Source organism: Glossina fuscipes, unplaced genomic scaffold, assembly GCF_014805625.2.
Source record: "Glossina fuscipes isolate IAEA_lab_2018 unplaced genomic scaffold, Yale_Gfus_2 87, whole genome shotgun sequence".
Lineage (NCBI taxonomy): Eukaryota > Metazoa > Arthropoda > Insecta > Diptera > Glossinidae > Glossina > Glossina fuscipes.
In genome coordinates, this window is record NW_023998441.1 from 36,046 (window position 1) to 41,595 (window position 5,550).

Consider the following 5,550-nt stretch of genomic DNA (forward strand, 5'->3'; position numbering starts at 1 on the left):
AATAAAGTAATAAAATAACCAAAGAAAACAATTTTAAAAAGGAAAAGAAGGGAAGGAAGAGAAATCTCTCGTGAGAGAAAAATTAAGAAGCAATACATATTATTATTTTTTTTTTTTTTTTTTTTTTTTTTTGTGATTTTTTCTTTTTGTGTTCCCTGTGACAACAACCAAAACAACATCAGCCCGTCTCCCTATGGAGTCTGGGTCTGATCTTATAACTACCAATAGAGACAATTTTGAAAATTTTTACATGAACGCCACTGGGCAAACCAAGAGATCGAAAATGGGTGAGAATAATATTCCTTTATCTGATAACGGAGAAGCTAACGCAAACGTTTTAATTCCGCCTAGTAAACAGGCTACCGACAAGCCCTCTGATTTTGGTGCCACAGCCGCCCCAAAACTCGAGATTAATTTGTACGATTGCCTTTCCAACTGCAATTTTGTCGTTTTTGTCGAAACGTGTGAGGACGCAGAAGGAAATCGCATCAATATTAACTCCAATCTCTTTTTCTATGATTACTTGAAGGATTTCGATATGTACGGCTTGAAAGAATTAAAAGTTGTCAGCAGGGGTAGAGCCAAACTGCTTTTCAGCTCCGCTGCCAATGTCAACAATTTTGTTATGAATAATGAATTTAATAAAAAAGAATTTAAAAGCGTACATACCGAGGTCGTTCACTGAGAGATTTGGAGTTCTTCGAAACATCTCATGCACATATAGTGTCGATGATATAATTGAAAACGCCGTATCCGATATCCCGATTAAGTCCGCTGTCCGTTTCCAAAGAAGAAATCCCAACAACAAAGACGAGTGGATTCCCACAATCAGCATCAAAGTTGGCTTCAAAGGGAAAACCCTCCCGAAGGCAATAAAATTTAATTATTGTAATCTGCCGGTCGAATACTTTGTACCCACTTTAAAGCAGTGCTTTAAGTGTGGCAGATACGGTCACGTATCTAAAACCTGCAAAGCTAAAGAGAGCAGGTGCCTTAACTGTGGAAAGTCTCCGAAGTGTGTAAATTATGAGGCGATGAAGTGTTTGTCCTGTGGCTCAGGTGAGCACAACGCTCTCAATAAGTGTTGCCCTAATAGGGAAATTGAATTAAACGTCAACAGGATAATGGCGATTAAAAATCTTTCGTATAAAGAGGTCAAAGAGAATTTTTCCGAAAATTATTTCGAATGTCTCGATGACAACACTTATGACGGCGGTTTCCCTCCACTGGGGAACACGTCTGCAATTTCGACCAAGGATGATAATCAAAATGCCAACAAAATCTTAACCAAAAATAAATACAATGCTGTCGTCAAAAGAAAATTGGTTCCCTCCAAATCTCTTATCAAATCACCCACCAAGCCTTCTCCCAATACACCCACCAAGTCGTCTGGAACAAGCCTTCTTGGACCGAAAATTTCAAACAACTATTTGCTGTCTTCAGAACTTGAAAGATTAATTCTCACAATTCAAAAAAGTATCCGTCCGATGATCCCTCACAATCTTATTAAAGAATTTGAAAAAAAAAATGTCTGTCTGTGCTATTCCTTGCCCCGTTCGAGCATCCAGTACTGCGAGGAAATCCGCTGAGGTTCTTTCTCAAGTTTCAACATAACCTTTTTACAATATAATATTCAAAGTGTCCGACTTAACCTATCTTTTCTAGATTTTTACTTAAACTCAAACAAGATTGATTTTTGTATCTTAAGTGAAATTTTTCTGAAAGATGAAAACTGTTTCGAAGTTAAAGTTTCGAATTATGCCTCAGCCACCAAATGCCGAAATGATGGCTATGGTGGTGTTAGTATATTAGTTAAGAAAGGTGTCAATTTCAGATGTATTCCCTATAACTCTGCTGTTGACATCATCATCATCAAAACCATCAACCTGAAATCGAATCTTTTCATAGCCTCATGCTACTTTCCACCCAGTCTCGATGTGCAAACCTTTCGTGATGAGATTCAGAGATTATGCGACTTTCTTGACGGTGAACAAAATGTGATTCTAGCTGGAGATTTCAATGCAAGACACCGCCTGTATGGCGATCAAGTCTCTACCAACAAAGGCAAAATCCTTGTAAATACCATCAATTCCAGCAGTTTCAGTGTCTTAAATAACGGCAACACTACCTTTCACTGTAACCGGAGCGGTCGCACCGCGAGCAGTGTCTTGGATCTAACTTTCTCGAACTCAAGTATTTTATCTTTCAACTGGAATATGTCCAATGTTTCCATTGGCAAAAGTCAGCACTCCCCCATTATATTCCACAGTTGTAACAATTCCGTCAAGAAAATAGAAAATTTCATTTCACGCAACTTCCTTATGGACCGTCTGTCTAAAGTTGATCTTCCTTCTGATTTATCATCAATTCAAAGTGCCTTTCAGTCTGTGATCATGTCTGCTAGAACCAACTTCCCTGACATTGAGTCCTTCTCACCTAAACCTTGGTGGAATCCTTTCCTGTTAACACTTTTCCGCAAATACCAAGCTGCAAGAAAAAAAATGAGTAAATATGCCAATCCAGCCAACTACATTGAATATATGAAAATACTGAAAGAATGGAGGTCTGCAGTTAGAAAGGCGAAAAGGGCACATAGAGCCATCGCTATTAAAGAGTTATGTGGTAACGGCAACCCACGTTCCTTCTGGAATTATATCAATGGTCGTCGGCATTCCAGTCGAAAATTAAGCGGTTGTGCTGTATGGAATGACCATGATAATAAAAAATACCTGGATATGCTTAAGAGCTACATTCCGAGTGTCAATCCGATTACAATACCTTCAATTCCTTTTGGTAGTATCAGTAACACACCCTTTTCATTGCATGAGCTAATGTATGTTTTACATTCCAGAAAGAGAGCTACTGCTGCAGGTTGTGATGGAGTCAAGTATGACATGCTCACAGCACTGTCTGGAGGAAGCTTTAGCATGCTTTTGCATGCAATTAACAACTGCTGGTCCACCAACTTTATACCCTCTGATTTGCGTTGCATCAAAATAGTTCCCATTCCCAAGCCAGGTAAAGACTTAAATGATTTAAGGAGCTTCAGACCAATTTCACTAATATCTGTATTCATAAAGACCATCAACCAGGTAAAGACTTAAATGATTTAAGGAGCTATGCGGACTCATCTTTTCCAACAGCTGTCAATAACCTCTCGATGAAAGCGAACTTGTTTTTCGATGCATGCGCTGATCTTAATTTATATTTTAACGCCAGCAAGACAAACACCATTTATTTTGCCAAAGGTTCTAAACGTGAAATCAGACTTCTTATCAAAGATACCCAAGTTAATCAGGTAAAATCTCTTCGATTTCTTGGGAGAATTTTAATTGATAGCTTAACCTTTCGTGGGCATTATGAAAAGGCGTTCAAAGATTGTCAGTCTGGAAGCAATATCATCAAACTCATGACAAACAATCAGGCAGGCTTGTCTCCCAAAAATGCTTTGACCGTTTACAAATCTCTAGTCAGGTCCAAAATTGAATTTGGACATTCCACATGTTGCAATTTCCCAAAATATATTGAAAAACGTATACAAGCATTTGAAAACCGAATGTTAAAGCGTTGTACTGGACTGACCCCCTCAACTCCTCAACATATTATCAATGCTATATCTGGTGAATGGCCAGTTTCCGAAAGAGCCCTTTTTTGCACTGCCAAGGAGTTAATTAAAGTCAGGATCATAAATCCTTCCTTTTTTCAAGAAATCATATCTCTTAGTGATACTGTCACTTGCAACTATACTTTTTGCTATCAAAAACTTCGTCATATTTTTGATAAGTTAGATTCAATTCCCCCTTGAATTTCATTACCAGCAAATGCAAAATCTTCATGAACATTCTCGAACCAATCTCTACCTCAAAACAAAATGTCAACTTCTCTTGTATAAGGTTGTTATGCCAAGAAAAGCTCCTTTTTTATTACAACAACGGATATGATATATATGCCACTGACGGTTCCGTCGGACATAATGTATCTGGCTTCTCGGTCGTGAAACATCTATCTGAAACAATATTCTGAGTCAAAGTGGAAGAGGAACTTTCCTCTACTTTTATTGAGTTGCTCGCCATTCGGCATGCTATTAAGGTTGCTATTTCCGATGGTATCGGACCTTTTGTTATTTTTTCCGACAGCAGGTCTGCTCTACTTCTAATAAATAAAAGAGATGCAGAAAATCAATATGTGTTTGACATTCACGAGATGTTGCACGAATCTCAAGTGGATGATTGTCACCTCGTTTGGGTACCTGGCCACTGCGGCTTTTTTTTTAAATGTAAAAGCCGACTTTCATGCAGGGAGAGCTGGTGTTGATGGGACAATTTTGTCCATCAAATATACTCCCAATGAAGCAATTCGGGCAATTCGCAACCACATCCTTCAACAGCTAAACGACGAATTTAAAGTAATCGCGCGCGTTAAATCCAATCGTCTTTTCTATAAATTAAATCCCACACTTCAATTCAAACCCTTCTCTGTATCTTCCTTTAATTCCTGGGAAATCAAAATTCTTTATAGACTCATGAGTGGTCACACTTATGACAAAGTTTATTTAAAAATGATTCGCGCTATACCATGTGATGTTTGTGAAATTTGCAATGTTGTTGAGTCTGCTGAGCATCTAATCTTCAGATGCTTGATGGCATTAGAGATTCCTTTAGCTTCTTCAAGTTATATGGCTGTCTCCTCGATCTCTTTGCAGCAAAAAATGTACGTCATCTCGGGGAACTAACTTGAACTTTTAGAAAAGCTAATTTATCCTTTTAGAATTTTTTGTTTTTCCTCTTCTTTCCTTTTTTTTTTTTTTCTTTCTTTTCTTCTTTATTTTTGCGTTTAATAATCTTCTATTACCATAGCATTGCTTTTCGTTTTCAGCCAAAGTTTGCAACACTGTTTAACTTTCAAGAACTCAACAAGCACAATTGCACACACACACACACACACACACAATTACATTTAACATGCAGGCTCCAGTTATTACGGCCGCTCGTTTTTTTGTTACGTTTTGTACGTAATTGTGACCAAAAATTACAACAGTTTATTATCTGGACATATAAGCCATAAATCTATTGGCTTAGTCCATCTCTGTTCAACATACCAAAAAAAAAAAAGAAAAAAGTTATGTGCCGTTAAAAGTTGAAATGACGTGGTAGCAAAGCATAGTTCTTTAAAGTTCCATAGCCACAGCCACAGGCTGTAGTATTAAGAGTTGCTTGGCTCTGGAATTTCGCCAATTAGGAAGAAATTTGTACATCGTAACGTAACACTTTCTATTTTAATGCTAATTTGTGTGCTTTTTGCAGGTATTTGGTTACGAAGCAAAAAAAAATTTTTCCACAATGTAAAAAAATTCCCTTCTGTACACCATAAAAAACAAATCAAAATTTTGAAAATAAAATTTCGAAAAGTTGTGCAAAACTTTATTACAATCTTGAAAATGGCTTAAGTATTGAAAAAATACTGAAATTGATCGATCAACACTTGCATATAGGTATTCATACAATTTTTCTATTATTATTACTATTAGTTCTTAAAAATAATTATTTCAAA